Here is a 22166-nt window from a genome sequence, read left to right as displayed (position 1 = left end):
TCCCTCAGCCGCTCCTCATAACACTTGTGCTCCAGACCCTTCACCAGCTTCATTGCCCTCCTTTGGACACGCTCCAGCCCCTCCATGTCCTTCTTGTAGTGAGGGGCCCAAAACTGAACACAGTACTCGAGGTGCAGCCTCACCAGTGCCGAGTACAGGGGCACTATCACCTCCCTGGTCCTGCTGGCCACACTATTCCTGATACAAGCCAGGATGCCATTGGCCTTCTTGGCCACCTGGGCACACTGCGCTCCCCTCTGACCCAGTGCTTGCAGGTTCCTCAGACCCATTTCCCAGAATAACTCCTGCACTTTCCAGAAACTCCTTTTCCCAACCTGCCTCTCTGAAATCCCCGATGCCACCGCCCCTGACCTGCAGCACGATGACAGCCTGTTTTGGGGCCGGCTGGGAGCCTGGCTCTCCCCACCAACGGCTGGCTGGGAAGGGAAGGCCTCGCTCCAGGCGGAGGGGCTCCTGGGGAGTCAGCCATATAACCCTGCCTCCCAGGGGCAGCGGGGCTGAGGCCCGGGCGCGGCCCGCGGTCCCGGCCGCCCCTCACCACCCCCGCAGCAGCGGCCGCCGCTCTCCCGCCAACACCCCCGGCCCGGCGGCGGCAGTGCGCCTGCGCCCCGGGCGGGCAGGCCGCCCACACGCACACGGTCTTCCTGCGGGGTGTGACGCCACACCGCGCCGTCGCCGTGACGTCGCGGCGGCGTGACGCAGGCACGCAGAGGGGCGCGTTTGTAAGTTCCCTTCCCCCCGTGGCGGTGGGGGCCGCGGCCCGGGGTGGGTGGGGGCGAGCGGGCGGCGCTGGGGATGGCGCGGCTGCAGCCGCTCCCTCCCCCCCCGGGCCGAGGCGCCGGGCGGCGGCGCGGGGCCGGGGAGGCCGCCCCGCTGGCGGCCGGGAAGTCGGGGGCGGCGGGGCAGCGGCTCCCGGCGGCAGCGCCCTGTGGAGGTGGGCGCCTACCCCGGCCCGGCCCCCGGCGAGCCCGAGGGATCCCTCGCCGGGCCCTGCTGCTGGGGCTCCGCGGCCCCCGACTCGCCCAGTCACGGGGAAGCGGGCCCCGAGCCCGCAGGGCAGCCGTGCCTCCGCCCGGCGGAGGGAGGGCTCGCCCCCTGCGGCGGGGCAGCTGGCAGCGCGGCCGCGGGCCACCGGGCTGCGTGCGGGGCCCGCTCGCCTCCCGCCGCCGGAGCCCGGGAGCAGCGGGGCGCGGCCTGCGGGGCGCGGGCAGCGCCGGCCCGGGGGGGGCCGCAGGGGCGGCTGCCCGGCGCGGGGGGGCCGCGCTGGTAAGGCGACCCCGGGGGTCCCGTTGAGGGTGGTGTCTGCCCCCTGCAAGGCGGGAGACGCCAGCGGGCGTGGCTGCAGTCACCCGGTGCGATGTTACAATAAAGGTCTGCGGAAAGGTTTCTGCAAGTCACGGAAGTTACTTCTGCAGTGCACTTACACTTTTTTTAGTACGCGTGGCCGTAAGATACACGAGGGAGGCAGTAGATGGGCTGGGGTTTTGCGAGGCTGAGTTGTGGCAGCACTTGGCTGGTGTGAGATCCCCCCGCCAGCGTCGGTCGGAGCTGCGCGCGGAGCTCTTCACTCAGACCTGAGCGTCGCTTCCTAAACCTTGCCGCTGCTTCCATAAAAGTACCGATGCTACACGCAGTCCTCCCGGGCTCCGTGGGGTCTGGGAGGAACCGGAGAGCCGAAGGGTTTGCGCTCGCTCTGCGGCTGCAGAAATGAACGCAATAAATGGGTGTAGTGTTTGTGCGTAACCGGTGCTGAGGCCTGCCGGCTTATGAATCCGTTAGAACTTTTTATATTGCTACTAATGAAATAAAGAGTATATCCCAACTTCGAAGTGATCTGATGTGGCTGGCGCTGGCAAAATAAGGAGGGATGTGTTTGAAAGCAGCATAAGAGACTTTTTGGAAGGACTGCAGTCATGTCTGCAGCGTGGCGGATTTGAAACAATGTGAGATTGGCTTGTTTAAATTTGTTATGTCCAAAAGTCACGCTTTGTTAAAAGACTCACCTAGTTCTATGCTGGAATTAAAATTGATGTGATACATCTTCCCTTTTATTGACAGTCTTTTGCTATTCAATTCGTACTGCCTTGTACCCAGTTCCTTTCTTTCTTTCCACGTTAAGCATATCTCATTGAAGCTTTTTAATGTGTGTTGAAGTCTCAGTTAACATTCTAGCTCTTAAATGCGGTGTAGTTTAGCTAGCTTAGTTTAGAAATTATATTCTTGAAGGCTTGTACTGATTATTTGAACCTGTAGTATGCTGTTAAAAATGGTCTTTCTTATTATTATTCTACAATAAAAAGGAAAGAGGTGGATAACATAGGGTAAATGCACAGCTCCCTTGGATCACAGTAGTTTTTGTGCGCAGATTTTTGTTTTTTTTTTTTCACAGGACTGTTCAGCAACCTAAACACTGAGCTGCTGCTTTTTTTTTGTCTAACCTTATAGTAGCTAGTTATTTTTAGTACTAATTTAATTTTTTTAAAAAGTTATTTTTATGCAAAGCAAAATATATATTTCGGGGACGAGTGCATCTTTTTCTGCTTCAGTAGGTAGAAGAGTAGGATTTTTTCAAACTTAAAGTTTGTCAAAAATCAGAAAGGAAAAGGAAGGAAAAAAGCTTATGACAGTTATGCTGTATATTTAAAATATTTTTTTGTGATGATCTGATATAATGTCCTTAGTGTTTAATTAAAAAAATATTCTTGGGTAACGATAACTGGAGGATTAGAAGAAAACTAGCACTATGGTGTGGTTCCAATGTTTTTAACTTTTGGGCAAGTGTTGAAGTAATAGATTTTGGGGTAACTAAAATTTTGTAACTAAAATGTTTTTCAAAACATTCATGAAGGAAATAGTAGTTTCCTATGTATCCTCTACATCTCGTTTGTTATAATATCGGAACTAGCAATGATAGTGACAACATATGATTAGGTATTTCTGACTTTCTCACAGGAAACTTTAGATATACATAGTGATTGTCATACATATGTTTTTGATGTACAGGTTCAATGATTATGCTGCATTAGACGGAGTGTTCTTCATCTGTGACTTGGGGTGTTTCGAGGTTTTTTTATGCACAGAGGTAATACGTTATTTATGGAAGCGGTTTAATGTTTTAAATGTTTATATGAAACTGGTGATGGTTTCATGTATTTATTTGCACCTAATGAGGTAGATGGCAGGCCAAAGTGAAATGGTCAAATTGTGAAAGTACAATTTTGATGTGAAGTTAGCTGAAAATATTACAATTATAGAAACTTAGAGTTTTAAAAGTACATGGCCAAATCAGGAATGTGGGAACTTTATCAGTTATTTCAGCAATATTTATTCAAATAGTTATTATTGCAATTTCTAATCTGAATTACTGTTAATGTATGGTAAGCCTCAGAGGAGATGCCATTGTATTTGATCTGTTGAGAGCAGACACGTTTTAGCAGAATTCTTGTTTATTTACCACTTTCTAAAATGTATGCCTCTGTTTTTTATTTGATATGATTTTCTGTCCTTTGCTAAATACATTTCCTGAGATATTGGACTTTCTGTTTTTTGTTTTCCTTGAAACAGGAATTAAGATGGATGAAATATTTTATTGGCCATAGCAGCAGCAGGATGTATAAGGTGGGTATGTTGAAAGAATATGGTTAATATCCTTGCAGAATATTTTGATTTTTGATTCTATGTCTGTCTGAACGCAAAGAAATGACATATGGTAAGCTAAGGTTCTTTCCAGTGGTAGATGTAGGTAGCTTACCTGGTTTCGATTGTGGTAAGCTGCTACATGTTTAGCACAGGTTACATGAGTAGATGCAGACAGCCTTAGGTAGCTGATGCATTTTAATTTTGCATCCTTTAATGGAAATTTTTCAATGTGTCCTTTCCCTAGGGTTTATATGCTTTTTCTTTTGTAAAACTGGACTGAGAAAATACCAGAAACTTTTTTGGAATCTTCTTTTCAGCGTTCTGGTTAAATGTGATCAAAGAAGAAAAACATTCAGTTGCCATCTATGTACTTTCCTTCTTACGTAGGCAGTTTTTATTTCTGTGCTTGAGTTGCTGTTTGTTGGTGTTTTTTTAAATTCTTTAACGTCATTGAGCGTGTACTCCAGTGGGAGTGTACTCCAATGAAACTAATTGTTTTCAGAATTTCCATAAAAGATATCAGTGGTTCAACAGCAATAAAAGATGTTTTGATGCTCATTCTCATCTGCAGTCAAGTTAAGATTTTTGTCCTTATTTACTTAGACTTAATGCTTCATGTTTATCGTTATAATTTGCTTACGGAGATTCAGAACATGTTTTTACTTAAAAAGATTTTTTTTAAACAAAATTTAGAACATGAACATGTATTTTTACAAGACTAACATTGGCAAATAAGAGAACAGCGATGCTTGAATAATAGAGCCCTTTCTCATGAAGTGTATTTGCATGGTGTTGTTATCAAAGTTGAATGAAATGCAAACTTCTTCACAATGTAATGATTAAAAAGAATATAGTGTAGATCTTTAATAATCTGGAGTTTTTTTAGTTTTGAAAATAAAAAGTTGTGGTAATTTTTTTATTCCATGCTTTCTCTTGCTGGTATAACAAACAGGTGCTTACTGTCAGCTTAAAATGGCATTTGGAGAATGCTGTCTTCTTTGTATTATATTTGCTCTGTATTACTATTGGTCTTGTCACCCTTCATGAAAATGTACAGAACTGCTGGGTAGAAATGATCTTGTTCTTCATGTGATATTTTTTAATTGTGTCTTTAACTTATTATAGTACTGTGTTTGCAGATACTGGTTTGTCCTTAGTAAGCTGATTAAACCTAGTATAAGTAGTATTCAAGCATTATTTTTTTAAAGGACTGATTCCATGGGTTTTTGTAGTGTAAGTAAATGTTGTAGGAAATGTTACCATGGTTTGTGGAGCAATACATCTTAATCTGATAATTATTCCTAATTAATATAAAAAAATATAATCAAAACACCATAAATCTAACTGAGGTAGAACTGTACTGCGTATTAAACAAGGATATAAAAGTGCATAAATTAAGGAGAGACTCTCTTTCATTTGTCACTTCAGTCTTTTACCATTTTAGGAAACAGCTATTTCCTCACCTAAACTGTGAACTGTTCTTTGGTTCTTTCTTGCATCTTTTTGAAGGGCATACAGTACTGAAAGCCTTGCCTGAAGGGAGGCTAGCTGATGTCCTGATACCATAACAGGCTTAGTATTGAGCTGTCACTATACTTTCAACTATTGCAGAAATGGAAAGGAAATAATATAATATGTAGCTTGATGCATCTTTTAGAGTTGTAATGCATTGCGGTCACTTCATTTGTGGTTATGTTTGTTTGTTTGTTTTTTAAAAAGCTTTATTTTTTTGCAGAATGATGAGTTTTCTTCGTGGGATCATATAACGAGTAAAATTATGCACTATTGTGTAATGAATATATGTAGTTTTTAAAGTGGGACTTTTACTTTTAGAGGCTGCTTTAGGATATTAATTTCTGTGTATGCATCCTGTAGTTTCATTCTGTGGCTTAGCTCTTTATTGTTTTTCAGTAAGTCTCAGCCCAAGATTGTTGGTTTACAAAAAGTATCAGAGTTAATGCCAAGAAGGGGTCATGTGCTGAGATGAGCTTCAGAGCTGGACTATCCCAGCCCTGCTGAAATGCCTCTGTCACAGCAAGTCACTGGGGAGGCAGGGAGGTAGGAGTGTTCTTGTGGCTTGCTTGGGTATTTGCCAGGAGCAGCAGGTGCAAAAGAGATGGAAAACCAGCTTGGAAAATTTGTTTGAAAGGTATAGGAGTTGTGGGGGAAAGTAACGACTCCTGGCAGACTTACTAGGACCTATCAATGAAATTGGTTTGGGATATTAAGTGGCTTCTAAGTTATAGTTTCATGGAAAATTTTTGCTGTTTGTTTCAGTTTGGCTGACAGATCAGTCAGAGCAATGTTTCCATACTCAGTCTTCTGCATGAAGCCCTGTGTTATCAGTAACTGAAGACTGAAATATCTGTAGGAAGTATTTAATGGTTTTACCTGACCCAAAAGCAGAAACCAAGCCAAACAAACCCTTAAAGGTGTGTCATCTTACTTTTTGGTGCATTATTCATCTGTTGTAAGGGACAACTGCAAGGTAATCGTTCTTCTCTTTTAAGGACCTTCCCTTAGGGACAACGTTCTGAAAATGATGCATAGTGGCAAATATGATGCATAGTGACAAAGCTTAGACTGATGTAATTTCTGTATGCATGCTTCTTTGCCACTTCACTTTTCTTACATATATGTTTGTGGTTCTTTTGGATGAACCATAGAAAATAGGGATGTTCCTGTTAACTGATTTGTGTAGCTTTTGAGCATGCTTCAGTCTTCTGCGTGTCATTGATTTTAAATAGTAGCAATACAAAACTTAATTTTGGTGGTTTTTTTGGCCGTCCTTGGCTGGTTAGCCTCCCTAAGTGAGGTAACAGTCTGCCAATTTTCTGTGAATGCCTGTAATCTCAGATTTATATCAGGCTGCTGTTTCAGTGAAGCAAGCAGTGCTACATACACCAAGAGATGAGCTTCTCTCAGTTCTTGGTCTTGCTTAGCTCAGTCAAAACAGAACAGGTGGTGAAGAAATAAGCTAGATCCATGTTTTTAGGAAGCAAGGCAGTAAAGTTTAAATATCAGCATTCAGTCCAACATCAGTCAATGCTAATGATATGCACTGTTCTAAAGGTAAAAGTATATGAATCTCTCTCTGAATCTGAATTCTGTCAGTGCCAGGAGGCACACAAGGCGCGAACATCGTTCTTCCACTTCGATCGGTCCGCGGCTGCGTGCTCTGGAATCAAGGGCCACGGCGCAGTCTTCTGTCGGTTTCCCTCTCGGGCCATGACCGATCCAGCTCCATCTCCTCCTCCTCCTCACTTCATTACCGGTTTTCTCCATCCCTGCCATTTCTGGTGCTTGTTGTTTCTGCAACTTTTTTTTTTTTTTTTTTTTTTCCAGGAGGAGGTAGTTGGCCTCCTGCCCAACCCCCATGACTTGGAGGGCCAGTGGTTTTTCTGTCAGGGTGGCCTTCCCTTAGGCTGCGTTGGTTCGCGGCACCTTCTTCAATTTTATCTGGTGCACCCTCCAGAGAGGGATCCCCTATCCACCACCCAGGGGACGTGCCTTCTAGCCGTGCAGCCCCAGCCGAATATAAAGTATAAAAGTATATGAACCCCCAAAATATTGTTAGGGAATCAAAAAGGATCAGTCTATAAAAACCTGTTCTGTTTTGTACATGAGTGCTCTATGTATGATGAATCAAGAAGCACTTTTAAGTTGTCAGTCTACTAGTAAAATGTCCTAAATTAATAATATGGATGTTCGGTGGGTTTTATTGCTTTTGTCATCAACACATTTTGAGGCTTTACTGAAGAAGGAAAACAAATTGGTATTGGATTTAGAAAGAAGGGACTGTTCTGTATTACAGGACTGAAACTGAGACCACCCAAATGCCTTCAGCTGTTTTTTGTTATTTGCACAAATAGTTTGTTCTTTTAGCAGAGCATTTAAGAACAGAGTTGGGTCAATCACTCCATTATGTTTTTCCCTAAATGGCAATATTAAACAAACTTTACAATACTGTTCACAATTGAGGAAAAAAAATCTTAGACTTTTGATTCTGTTGGGTTTTTTTTGCTTCCGGAAGGCAGATGTGATTTCAGATCTTCAAATGTACCTTTTTCTTGGAAACTTTTGTCTCGTTTTGGCTGGATATGTACTCCTTAAGGGTCCATATAGTATCTATCATATTTTATGATGTTTTAGTAAGTTAATGCAGGGATGTTATATGTTTTCCGTAGCTCTTGTAGGGTAAGTGGGATTTGAACATTCTTGTCTTCCATATATAAGTGTTATGTTTTCTATTAAAGTCTTAATTTTTCAAAGGGCAGGTCTGCTGTATTACATTACAGACTTGTTCTTATGCCAAAGCATACTTGGTGCCTCACTGAAGGCCTGACGGTGAAAAGTCTACATATGTGCAGTTTAGGGCAGTTACCTTTGCTTAGTCTATGGTTATGTTCTCTTGTGAACCAGTGATTGTCTTTCTGGGAAGATATCCTGATGGGCAGGTGACAAAGATTTGTGTACTGTAATGGGTGAAGTATGAGGAAGAAATTATGCTGAAGGACAAAAAGGCAAAGACTGCCTGGCACAAAATGATGTCTTCACAGGTTCATAGTGTCTCATGTTCAAAGTAGGGGGCCACGTGTTAAGAATCTTGTTTCTGAGAGCTCTGTTGACTTCTGATACCTGTGTTTGTACTTGCAATCAGAGTAAACAAAGTGTGATGGAGAATAACATGGGGAACAAAATGCTGTGGTAAAAATCAATATCTTCCTGTTGTATAGCATGCCATCACAGTGTATGTGGTGCTGGATGCCTCCTCTAAAAATGAAGGTGTAGAGGAGAGGAGATTCAGAGAAAAGGCTAAAAGAGTGATCTATGGGGATGGAAACTTGCTTGTATGAAGAGAAATTGGAAAAAAAATTGTTTAGCCTTTGAAAGGCAATGAATATGATGAAGTATAACACAAGTACACAGAATGATGAATGGTTTGAGAAAAGTAATTCAAAGCTTTTGTTCTGTTGGTTCATACTGTGAGAGTAAGGGGACATTCTGTGAAATTAGGGTGGCAAATTGAGAAAGGAAACTTGAGAAAGGATGTATTTCTTAATAAATTGATTAAGACAGTGAGCTCTGCAGTCTAGGGATAATTTTAATTTAGGAAAATTCTAATAGAAATTGGATAATTTAGAGTGCAAGAATATTTACACAGACTTATGTTACCTTTTTTCCTGAAAGAATGTAACCCCTTAGCTTTTTGTCATTAATAAGATTTTTTTGGTTTTTTTTTCCCATTATGATTTTTTCTAAAGCTCATCTAAAAGCTATGTATTGATGGTGGGAGTAAAGGAGTTAAGTTTGTCCCTAGTTTGTTTACAAGAGAAATGGTTATAGTGTCTCACTAATTTGTTTGCTCTCTGTCCCTGTGTTAGGTTATATGTAGGTGAAATACCCACTAGGTACTATGTCTAGTTTTCTTGGTAGTATCCACTGATTTACTTTGTTTTTCTTGTAGGTGGGGACACTGAGGAAGAAGTTTTGGGGAGTAACATCGAGGTCCTCATCAACTTGGAGAGAAATTATGTAGGGCTGTTGTTTTTGTGACTTGCCACTTGTGAGACACTGTTCTGTTCAGCTTGGATTTTTCTGTTGCCTGGGCTCATGCATTAAGTAGGTGTTCCTGCAGTAATTTAATCCAAGTCAGTACACAAGTTTGTTCGCTACCTAGAGCGATGGAATATTTAGGGAGGGTGAGCTAATGCTGGCCTTCTGTGTCATCCAGCCAACTTCCAGCAAGTATGTAAAAAGTCATAAAAAACAGCAGTGGGGGTATCTTAATTGTATGAGCATGCTTGACGCTCTGCCAGTCTTTTCTCTTGGCATGGTTGAAGTCCTAGAAACTGTTTGTTTTCACTCTCTATCAAACTCAAATATAAAACTCTGTGATAAAAGCATCAAAAGCAGTGTTCAGAAGGAAAAGACTACAGAACCAGCTTTTGCTCATTCCCACTGAAATGTCCTTTTCATTCCATTTAATGGAGGCTGCAGTTTTTACTTTTGGTGTCTTTAGCAACAGATTGACTTAAATTTGTTGTATTTGGCTCTAGAGCAGCAAAGAGCAGATGTCAGGGAGGTGCCGTGACAGGAATAAAAAGATTCAGAAGGCTTGTGGGATTTTGGGGGGGTGAGGGGGAAATCTTCCTCCTATTTTTTCCCTGCTAGAATCCATATTACAACATTTAAAGTTGGCATTCAGCTCAAAACTTGCTGTGCTGCAAGGGTTGGTGCATTGACGCAGGCATTCTTTCCCACAGTTCAAATTGTGGAAACAGAGTTTATATATAAAATAAAATATGCCTGTGAAATTATAATTGATACCTTAATTATGGAGAACTTGCCTGAGAGATGGTAGCTTAGTGGCCTGTGGGACGTTTTCCTGGCTTAGAACAGCCACAATTTATACCGAAACATTTTCTCTGTATGAATCTTAAAAATGGAATTCCCCTGTCAAGGCAGAAAGACTTCAGTAACTGAGAGGTACTGTGTCAGGGATGATAAGCCTAAAATAGTGGTCAACTTTTAAACATTATTTAGGGTTGGAACATCTAAATAGTAAGCTTTGCTGTTTGGGGATTGTCGCTATTTCAAAAATATGCATTTAAAAGCCACCACTACATGTTGCCAGCCTTTGCATAAGCAGGTGGGTGCCAGATGTATGTGGGATCCTGGAGAAGTTTGTTGCTTTGGTTTATTTCTTTTCACTTTTGTAATGAGCAGAATGCTTCAAAAGTTAGTGGCTGCTTTTTTTTTTTTTTTTTTTTAAGGCTGGAGCTATTTTATCTTTGCCTTGATTAAGGTTCCATTTCTGAAAACACCTTGTGTAATTTGTTAGTAGAATGATTACGTGTTTGTTTATCTTTCTCACATCTTTTTTTTTCCACTTACCGTCTACCTGTACTTCAAAAGTATATATTGCTGCAGTATAGTTTATAGATTATAAAAACATAAATGTGATGTAATTTGCAGTAATTTTGATTGCAGGTTGCTATATGTGAAAGTTGTGCCGATTCTCTGTTGTCTTATATGTATAATGATGTATTCAATACTTTGAGGAGTCTGGGGAATTTTTTTTTCTTGTGATGAAAAAATGTTAGTTATACAGTAATCTGGAGGGGAGAATAGTAATAAATCTTCTGATTTTCTTTGTGATGCTGCCTCTTAATCTTGGGTTAGTGTTTCAGAAAACCATGTTGCCCTCCTGCTTTGGGTCTTCATATTCTAGTGGTGATTGTAGTAGCTCTTACCATTTTCTGGAGAGATGGGATTTGAAATAGAAGGAATGCATCTTATTATGCACTTAATCAGAGTATGATGAAAAAGTCTGACTTTTTAAAAAAAAACAAAACAGTTAGTATAGGGGGAGAGTTGTCAAAAGCATCGTATATGTAACATATGTAATGTATGTGCTCTGTTCTCCTCAGGGTTTACAAAGTCATAACTAGAGTATGCTATTCAGATTTGTGAACAAATCTTCCCGTATTTTTTTCCTGATGAACAATGTAGCTGCACTGCTAAAAGAAAAGGGGACAAACTAGCTTGCCTCTCAGCTGTAGCATGTTGAGTTTCTTGGTTAGGTAGCTAATTTCAGCGGCTTGAAAGTGGCCAGCCTGGAAATAATTGTGGTCAGAGCTGCTCCAAAAGGATTGAGTGAAGCCTTTTTGATTTCCTAAATGTGAAGGAAGCCAGGTTAGATCAATAGCTGCTGTGAGAGTTATTCAGACAGTGAGTAAGTCCAGTCCAGTGCAGGATTTTGCACTTCTGACCAGTTTAGGGCATGTTCTTTAGCTTGAGAGATGCTGAAATTGTAACAGAGTTTGGTGTGTTTGATCATTATTTATGTCTCTCCTGTACTTAATTTCTTCCAGGTATTTTTCACCTGGCTCTCAAATTTCTTTGTTTACTGCAGTTTCTGAAAGACTTTGTGACCACATAAAAAATGTTAGAAAAACTGGTAAATTATGGATTCTGTATTTAAAGGCTTTATTCTAGATCATTTAATCGTAAGTACTTAAGGTTTCTTTTACATGGTAAGATTTCACTTTAAAAGAAGCATGAAACTGTAGATTCCATGTAGGCTAGATCAGGATCTGCAAGGATCATACCCATTTTATTTTTTTTATGATTTCATGCAAATATTAAACCTACATTTATGTACTAGCATGCTGTGAAGATAGCTGTGTATTGCAAGGAGAGCTGGTTTGAGATATTATTAAGGTGTAATTGATCTAAAGTTTTGAAACCTTTTTGAAGGTGTTTTTTCATCTAGAAATCTTCAAACGCTTGGTATATAATATTGATGTTCATTGGAAAGTGAAATTTTGTTTCAATTTTGAGACACAAAAGCTTGTTTTCATGTTCAAGATTAAAGTAGAGCAAACTCTCTTATTTTTCTCTTTTGACTTTAAAATCAAACTGCACTTACGGAAGTGCAGATATCTTTGAAAGATTTAGTTGATCAACTTTTGAGAAGCAGAAAAATTCCTTAGTCTAAGAATACTGCTAACTATGTTGATGGAAACTCCTGACTATAGAATTGGTTTGTTCTGCATATGTCTCTTCCTGTTTCAGGAAGCTGTTCATTTCAGAAAAAAGCAAAAAAAATCAAGAACTATAAAATGTTGATTACAGAAGTTGTGGAGTAATGGGCTTTAATTGGACCATCAAAAATGCAAGCCAAGGAAACAGAGTAATTTCTTGATCGCGATATCCAATAATGTGCAAAGCACCTTTGCCCTAGAAAACAAAAAGTAAAAAAAGAATAATCATCAAAAGATTTGCATCAGGTTTATAGCCATCAAAAATTTAGTGGCTCATCTGCTATTGCAGTTTTTTTGGATGGTATCTTGTATGGATATTGTACTGCTGAATATTTAGTCTCCTGTGGAGACAGACAAATTTAGGAGAAGGGACTTTAATCTCAGAAGAACGTGTATTGACGGGGAGAGTTAGTTCAGTTTGTTTTTGCAAATCACCAACCCTTAGAAGTGGGATTAAGTTTAGTGCAGGAGAAAATGGAGCTTTCCCTTTGACTCCCGAATGAGATCACAGTGCTTGTTTCTTTTCAGCCTCCATCTCGGTAAAATAATAGAAAATATAATTGTTTCATATTTCAATTTTATCTCCTGAAGAATGGGAGTTACAGTTACTGTGCAGGCCATAATGTTAGCAATGACTTTTTGGCCTTCTTGATTGTTACTTCTTTACTGTACCGTATCTGCCCTGTTTGCATGCCTATGCTCGAAACTCTGATGTGGTGCTTTTGTATTTTATTTTCTTTTTTTTCCCCCTCAATTTTATTTTTTCAACAGTTCCACTGAGCAGGTAGCTGAGTAGACTTCAGTCATGCAGGAGTTGGTTGTGCATGCGGCGTTAGTGATGGCAAAGGCCCGCCTTAGGTGAAGGCAAGGAAAAGGAAAAAAAATAGAATCCAACAGAACAGATGAGAAAAGGAAGACTTTGGTAGTAAAGGAGGGTAGAGAGGAAGACCTGAGTGACAAGGTGGAAGAAAAGAAGCTAAAGTGCTGGTATGGAGATGCACTGCAAATGCAATGTGTGATGATGCTGTTCCGATTTGCAATTTTAAGAGCAACTAAGGAAGCACATTGTTTAAATAAATAAGATAATTTATTGAAGTTTTTAAACATAAAAGTATCTTTCTATCTCATTTTTGGGTAGATCAGATAAAACTAATACTCATTTTAGGGGATCTAATTTTTGTTTACTCTAATGAGAATATATTCATAGTTTTAATCAACAAATTAATAAAAACAGTAGTGTTTGGTTGCTTTTTTGCTCGTCTCTTGTCTGATCAGGGTTATGTGCTAATAGTTTGCGGCATTATCTGTTGGTAGATATAAAGGAATACAAGTTTCCTTAGCAGGGAGCTTAAAAAAAGTCTCTTGCTTAAAATGGTTCCCAGGTCTGTGTGAAGAGCATGCATGTATGATCACTCTTCACTTTCCAAAATGGCACTTGAAGGCTTTGTAACTAGACTGAACTACAGTCAGATTACTCAAATTCCCTCGTGTCCCTAGAGAACAGAAATTGCTTCACCTACCATAGGGTAGCTTGAGCCCATTCTGTTGAGCTATGGAGTTTATTTCAGAATTTGGGGGGTTCATTTTTATGGAATAGATAACTGAGAGAGTTAGCATTCTTGCTTGGATAATGTAATATTTATTTTGGAAGGAAGCTTCCCATGGCTAAATAAGAACAAGATGTTTGACCACCTTCTAGGGAGGAGACTGTTCGGCCAGCATAAAAATAAAAGAAAAAAATCCAGAAGAGACAACTGACCATTCTTACGTGGTGTTTGAAATGTTTTCTTGTTTCTTCTGGGCTTTAATTATGCTGCATGTACATGGCAAGAAGAAAGACCAGAGGTTTTGTTCTTTTCTTGGAAATACAGCTTTATCACATCATCGGGAATTTATAGCCTAGTAATATATAGTGCTTTTTCCATTCCTGTGTTTTGCAATTGGTTTGTACAGCCTCATAGCTTGGCAGCCGAGAGCTCACTTTTTCATGATTTTTTTGGCATGAAAGGGTTACTGTTCACATTTCCTGTGTAATTCCTTCTGATCTTGCTGGGCTGTAATTACTTTCTTGATGTTAAACATTCCCAGGCTCCTATAACCTTCTAGCCTGCTTGCACTGGCCAAGTTTGTCCCAGGTGATCATGTGGGCGAGCCTCCTGTTTTTAAGGATAAAAATCTCTCCTTCCTGTGTAAGATAGGCTAAATACTCATTCCTTCGCTGTGCAATCCCAAGAGAAATCTTTTTAAAAATAATAATAAGGTAACACATCACTCTTTCAGAGTCAGATTTAGCAGCCAAATAGATGACAAATCAAATGTGTGGGTTTAGAATTTGCTGAATCCTGGTTGAATGACTGTGAGTTCATATTAAAGATTATTTTTTCATAATATGTTTGGAAAATAGGTTATGATCTAAAAAAAGACAGTTTTTGACTCTAGCTTCTTACTTCTGACCATGTAATTGGTATATCATTTTAAGCTTGCTTGAATGTAGAACTACTTAGTTGAGCCTTCAGGATTTTTCTTTCTTTTGAATTCTTTGCAGTCGCTGCATATCTTACAAAAAACGAGAGGGTATTACTCAATTCTGTCTTTCCCACATAGTTCAATTATCCTGTATTTCTTCGGATTTTCAGTTTGTGGTATATAAACAGTAAACACAAGGTGTTATTTTGTTTTTAAATAGAAATGACTGCATACTGCTGAAAAATGTTGGCTTCAGAGGTGTGGGAACTGAAGTGTTCTGTTCTACAAAGGCACTGAAAGGTCCTCCGTGCCACTGCTTAGCTGCTCCTCAGCTTTCATCTGGAGGAGCCACCTGTAAGAATGCGAGTGAAGTCTGCTTTCCATGAGCTTTATGCCGTTTTCTCACAGTGCCAAGAAAGATGCAAGATTGTGATGGCAGGGGTTTTTTTTAGGCTGTGAGGAGTTGTAATGTGCTGACATATTGACATCAGTGGGTGGGTTTTTTTGTTACTGACAATGTCAGAAAGTAGCTGGAGGTTCTGTGCACCATTGGTTTGAGAAGTAGCCCAAATTTTGATACTTCATTCAAGAGTGATCTCATTAGCTTATTATCCTGTTACAGATAATTTTTTTGTCATAATCATAGTCTTATTACCTCGTGCATTTAATTGGCTGCTGTGTGAAATTCTCAGGCTGCAAGTAATTCTATTTTGTTTAGCTGTGATATTGTGCTTGCAACTCGGATACTCAGAAGTCTTCCCAGTAACTGACTGAAGTCTTGTGAATGCATAACTGTGTTTGAGCTCAGTGGGATTGGACTTGGAAGAAAATGTTGTGTGGGTAATAAATTGTAGCAGTTTGAGCCCTTTTCTTAGTTTAATTCTCGTGAATACCAATGCCTTTGCTTTACTATATAAATAGAAGTTAGAGCAGTTGGTGCGCATGTTGTTAACTGTGCTGCTATGCTAGTGAAGAACAGTATATTCTAATGAAAATGTCTTTTTAATTTTTATCAGGAAGTCTTCTTGAATTTGATGGCTTAGTTATAATTGGAATGCAGTCAGTATGCTGGCCAATTCTTAATTGCATACTCTATCATATAATTGGGAACATGGCTGTCAGATATGCCTATTTTTGTTGTTGAACCCAGAGGTTCTGACTGGCATATTATTCAAGACACAGAAAACCGGTCCTGGCATAAAGTATTTATACAGTAGTCATGTGGGGGGGGGGGGGGACACAAAAAAAAACAAGAACAAAATAAAAACCATGAAGCACCGAGAGAGTATAACTGAACAGACAGAAGAAGATACTGCTGATATTTTAGAATTAGACTGTTCCTTTTTCATTTTATCATGGCCTGCATGTGATCTCCAGGTACCTGAGATTTTGTAAGAAACCTCATATGAAGAGAGCTTACCTAAACACATCCACTTGGGTATGCATTAAACACGTTGCAAGCATTCTAGGCTCCCTGTGCAATGAAGTGCAGCAGAGTAGTGCTTTGGTTAAAGCTTTTTTTCAAAACAGCTTACTTTTGACTTTATATTAGGAAAACACTGATGAATTTAGAGTTAGCTGAAAGTGAGTACAACTGTGTTGAAGCCTGCTTTCCATCCAATAGGATGTATAGATTGTCTTTCCTTTGTCTTTTCCTGTTTAATTTTGCTCCTGCTCAGATGAAGACAGTGAGGAATTACATGTTATATTGTAATTAAAGGTAACCTGTTTTGAATTTACTTTGTAAAGTGCTTAGAAGGTAACTGACCTGACTCTCCATTATAAATGTCGCCTTTGAAGTGGAAAATACCCTGAGTGGTAATGAATTTTCTTCTATGAAAAATACGTGGTTGCAGAGTCCTATGCAAATTACCTCCTGCTTTTTGTGTAGAAAGCATGTTACAGGATGTAAGATGGTGCTGTTGATCTTGTGTATGTGTGTGCGCGTTGATCTTCTAGTGGTTTAAATTAAAACTCTTGGATTTGGATGTCTCTCATGCTCTGGAGGCAAGGTGATGCATGTAGCTGTGATGCAGGGAAGAACTGGACCTAATCTGAAGTGTATTTAGTGCAGAGAAAGAAGCTGTTTGGTTTTAACAAGCTACTATAGAATTAAGGAATAATTTGAATTAGGTGAGCTTTTAAGCTTTCAGACAATGTAGTCAACTGTATTTTTATATTCAGAGTTCTACAAGTTCTCTCCTTGAGAAGACATGTAAATTACTGTTATGACAAAATGCATAAACATGTCTAGGATTTGATAGTAATTAATTCATTTCGCTTATCTAAGGCAAGATTAAGTGCCTCAGTTTGAAACTGGCTATAAAAAGTAACATGTAAACAAATTTAACACACATCAGGTGTAATAGCACATTTCGTAAAACTGCAGACACTTTGTTTTTAAGTGCAGTGGTTTCTCACTTTCAATGTTCACAAACTGAAGTTTAATCACAGAGCACCTCTTGACTAGATTTTTAAGGGCAATTTTTATGTCCCTGGCTTTCTTGAGTGAGTTGAACTATATATAACAAAGTATTAGGTACTGCTAAAGTGTTGATTAGCACTCTGGTAGAATGATGTTATTTACCACTGGTGTGCAAAAAGAATGATTGGTTCTTTGAGTTTCTTGGATTTGTCCTGGGTCAGAAGATGCCATGTATCCACTGGTGGGAAAATCTCAGAGCACGTGCTCTTTATGCAGCTGTCTTTCAGGATCTTTTTTCTGGATACTGGATTTGGTGGGCTACTTACATGAGAGTTCCACAACTTGACTTCAAAGTAATTTGTGTTGCACATTGGCTTTTTTGTGGTCTACATTTCATCTTTGGTTCTTTGTATTTACGCAAACATTACATACATATATTTGATATGTAAATATGCTAACACTGATGTGTTTATAGGAATTGGCTATAGTCTTCATTCTTAGATAAGTATTAAGCATGCATAAGATCTTTAAATTATGACAGTCCTTTGTACACTGGCTATGCATGCACTGCATTTTAATTTCATCTGTCTGCTTGTGTATTTAGCAATGCTTACTGACTTGATGCACGTATTTTTGCTATTAATTGTTCTTTAGTTTATTTACATATTTTCATTCCTTGAGTTCTATATCGATGCTTTAGGGAGAAAGAAAAGTGAAACACAGAGCAGAGATCCCAGTGACGAAGGGGGAGAAGGTGTGAGGATACTATAGTAGCACAGTATGAGGTTTTAGAAATCAGTAATATCAAAGAATTTGAATCATTTATTTTGAAAGGTTCATTATTTAAGACACATATGTTGGAAAGCAAAATTAGTGAGTTGAAAAAGGATGTGCCAAAAGTATTGTGCTCTTGTGGGTACACATTATGGAATCAAAGAAAAATTTATTTTGGAAAGGACCACTCGAGGTCATCTGCTCAAATGCCCAGCTCAGAACAGGGCTACCTTCATAGTTAGGTGAGGTTGTCCAAGGTCTTGTTTAGTTGAGTCTCGATCATCTCCATGGATGGATACTACACAGCCTCTGGACACCCTTTTCCAGTGTTTGACCACTTTCACTGAGAATTTTCTACTATCTCGATTTCTTACATGGCAACTTGTCCTTCTCTTGTGCAGCCTGAAGGACAGTCTGCCGTCATCTTCCATACACCCTCCTGTTTCAGGTAGGTAAAGACAGCAGTAAGATTCCTACCTTAGCTTTCTCTTCCTACAACTGAACTTGGGTATGTCTGTGGGGAACCCAAACATGAGTACAGCCCTGTAAGTGCAGAATAGACAGGAATATTCAGTTCCCTCAGCTTGTTCTTGTGTATCTATGGAAGCCTTCCTTGGCCTTTGACATCCCTTGCTAGTTGCAATTCCAAATGATCTTTGGTTTGCTAATTCTGTGTACGTGCCCCAGGTAATGTTTCTGTGTTCTTCCTGTTAGCTTCTTCCTCCTCTACTTTGCATATGCTTCTTTTGTCTTGGAGCTCAGTTAGGAGTATTCTTCCACACTTGCTGCATGTCAAAATGCTGGACCGTTCTTATACTTTGAAGAGGTTGACCTTGAATATCAACCAGTTCTCCAGGGCTCCCTTATGTTTCAGGGTGGCCTTTTCAAAGGGGTCACACCAGCTAGCTTTCTGAACAAACAGAAGTGTTTCCTTGAGTCCAGGAGTGCAATTTTGCTATTAGTTTTGATTGCTTTTCTTGGGATCTTAAGGTTTTACCATCTCCTACAGCAAAGGCTGCTATTGACTTTCACATTCCTGACCAGTTCTTTCTTTACCTTCCCCGTGTCACTTTGGAAGACTGTGTTAAATCATATTTTCCCTCTGAAAACGTTTAAGCCTTATTATAAAATACTGGCAACATAGAGTAGGATAGAATGTTGAAAAATTAGACAATGCAGCTACAGTTTCCTGTTCTTGGTAGGAAATAAGGGTTTTATGGCCAAAACGTTAGAAGAATTAAATACTCTCTTGCCTCTTGTTGCCTGAAAATGAAAATGTTTGGCATAAAAGCTTGAAAATGTTCCTGAAATGTTAACGGAAACAAATTTCTTAGTTTTTCAAAAATGTGTATAAGGAAGAAAAGAGGAGTAGACCAGTTTGTCAGACTGTATAGTTGCTGCTTGAGACAAAAACCTCTCTTCTGTTACACTGCCCACTCAGAATTTCTTGGTCTGAGCACTGCTTGTAAGGGGAAAAAACAGGTATCCTGGGTAAAACTGCTGTCTTTCATTTAAAAACTGAAATGGGCATGATTTCTGTAGCTTAAAATTAGATAATACTCAGCTGACAAAAGCAACTGTACATTAAAGAGATTTGGCACTGGAAATAGTAATTTCAGATTAGATGAGAATCTCTACCACTGTAATAAGTTAGTTGATGGACTGTTGTCTTGGACCTGGTGATCTGCACAAACTCTTTTGGTTTCTGACTCATACCCATTGAGAAAAAAAAAATGTTTATCTGAAATAATTGAAACCAGTGCATGTGTTCATATTTGTCAATGAATTTCAGGTGGCATTGTTTTGTTCTGGAATGGGAAACAAAAAGATTGGGGTACTGGGGTGATAATTTTCCCACTTACACCTAATACTTAACAGTTCCATTTTTTGTTTCCGGATGATGCATATATTTTTGAAAGTATTTCTCTTCGAAGTTCACAAAGCATGCATCCAGCTTATACTTATTCACTGGATTTTTACTAAATAAAATAGGCAGGGATTTTTGAAGGGGAAAAAAACCTGTAAACCCTTGCTCTCTGCAATTTATTCATGTTTAGAGTAGTGTAACAAGCAAGATCTCAGGTGTCATTTCTGACCATTTACAAACAGCATGCAAGTTCAGTGATGGAAATTAGCTTATTTGCAGCTCTTACTGACTAGTTAAAACATTTTCTGTTCCCTGTACATAAATACAGGAACAAAAGATGCCTAATAGGCTTAGCTAATGTTAAGATTTACTGCCCAGTTTACAGCATTTAGAGACTACTATTTAGCAAATGAAGAAAAGTGGATTAAGTATAGTGATAGACATGCTGGCATTTTTTCTGTGCCAAGAGAAAATGAAGCATCATGACATTTTTAACAGTTGAGATGAAATACCCCACACCCCACCCCCCGCCCCCCCCTGAACTTTTTTAAGTTCCGTCTATATTTTTAAGGCTTTTTAATTGTATGGTTTTAGATGAACAGTCATGAAAATGGAGAATTTTAAAAGATATCTTACAATTTGAAAGAGGTTAGGAAAGAGGAATATGCTGCATCTTTATTATACATGTGTTTCTCCTATGTAGAAAGAGTTCTAGTCATGCCATCTGGTCTAGTGCCCAAAGTAGTTTTATGCTTTCTGTGTGATCTGCTAAAAGTATGTATATTGTCTAAATTTGTAACTTATTGGAGGCTTCTTTTAAAAATCCTATCCAAAACTTTGCATTTCAGAAACTTAAAGCTCATTCTACCATCTGTATAAAATGAATTTGGTTTCCAGTCTGTGGATTTTCATCATCTTTAAATACAGTAGGTGTTATAGCTATGGCGGTGGACAGCTTTGCAAATACTTACAAATTATGTATTTATGTAGCCTGAAATATTGAAAAAATTAGTTACCTATTTATCTTTAAAGATAACTGTCATCAATGGAAATACTTTTTTTTAGATTAAGCAAAGGACTGTGGGTTTGAATGGAACTCTGTCGTTGCCATTGCATGTTTCTTTTAAGGTTAATTCAATTCAAACTCGTAGCATGATCATTGACATTTACATGCTATGGATCATGAGGCCTGCATGCAGTAAGTGAATTCACACAGATCGGAACTATCTGTACAAGAAAAGTGGTAAATGTCTTCAGCAGTTTTCACCATTATTTTTTCTCTCCCTTCCTCCTTTCTAGTGCTCTAAAAAAAAGTAGTTGGGCTGGATGAATGAATGTTTGATGGAGAAAAAGATGCATGTTGTTTGCATGTGCCCAGTGCGCATGTAAAAAATATGAAGTTTACAAAACAGATCTTAAGTTGTTTCACTATTAGTGGTACAGTGAGAAGGTGAATGTGATAGAAATAATATGCAGGTGTTTCGGCTTTGCTGCAGGGGAAGCATTGATTTTTATTTTTACAAAAATGCATTCACTAATGTTCTTTCCATGTTAAAACTCTTATCTAAATCTTTACAGGTTATCATGTTCTTTGTCCAGACTTGTATATTCCTGCTATTTAGTGCTAATTTTTTGAGATAAAGCAAAATGATAAATTAAAAAAAAAAAAATAAAATCACAACTTTGTAATGAAAATTATAGTGGACCCAAATAACTCGTATGTTAAAACATTTTTAATGAGCATTTACTGAGAACCTCTGTGAAAACTAAAATGTCACAACAAAACCTTAGACTTTTCTGTGGTCTTGTATATTAAATGTTCTGTTGCCTACTTGTAACAGTTCTCACAATTCAGAAGACAAGTAGAGTGGTACGGTGCCAGTATTTTAACTGACAAAATATATTGGAGGCTTTTTATAAACGTAATTCAGATCCTAGAAACATGAATAGTTTCTTAAAACTTGTTCTGTATTGAATAAAGGAAAATTAGGAGAATTCAGCCTGTTGCTGGTATGGGGAGTTTGATACATCAAGTGGCCACTGATCAATTTCTGAAACTTCTAAAATACTTGTTCCTATACATATATACACAGACACATATATATATATATATATACTCACACACACACACACACACATACATATATGAGACAGTTCTCTAACAAATAAAACCCACATTATTCTGGCTAATTCTGTACAGGTTTTCTTCCTGATGCATGTAGAATAAATAGTGCAGATGTATTAGGAACTGTGACCTAACTTTACATGTTAGGAGCCAAGAACAAGTTCTGCATGCACGTATCTCCTACTTTAATCTTTAAAACAAGGACAAACTTTAAAAGCAAGGAATACTTGAGCAGAAGTATCTGACTAACCTGACAATTGCTTGCTCATTAGATACTCCCAGAGCAATTCTTCTCTTAGG

General features: G+C 39.1%; 1 protein-coding gene across 6 annotated transcripts in view; it reads left to right on the top strand.

Annotated features, from left to right (window-relative positions):
- The first annotated feature begins 655 nt into the window (after nt 1-655).
- ZNF438 (zinc finger protein 438) overlaps nt 656-22166 on the top strand; it is a 61669-nt gene continuing 40158 nt past the window's right edge. For 3 of the 6 annotated variants that reach the window (XM_082314742.1, XM_082314741.1, XM_082314738.1), the window contains exons 1-3: nt 656-743; nt 3025-3103; nt 3586-3639. The gene's annotated coding sequence lies outside the window, so the exon portion shown is untranslated. Of the gene's footprint in view, nt 744-3024; nt 3104-3585; nt 3640-5395; nt 5450-9127; nt 10365-22166 lie in introns of those variants that run through there. The other 3 variants (XR_014228457.1, XM_082314743.1, XM_082314739.1) reach the window with 3 other exon arrangements.

The sequence above is a fragment of the Platalea leucorodia genome, assembly GCF_965183815.1.
Source record: "Platalea leucorodia genome assembly, chromosome: 1".
Lineage (NCBI taxonomy): Eukaryota > Metazoa > Chordata > Aves > Pelecaniformes > Threskiornithidae > Platalea > Platalea leucorodia.
This window is presented reverse-complemented; position numbering and strand designations above follow the sequence as displayed.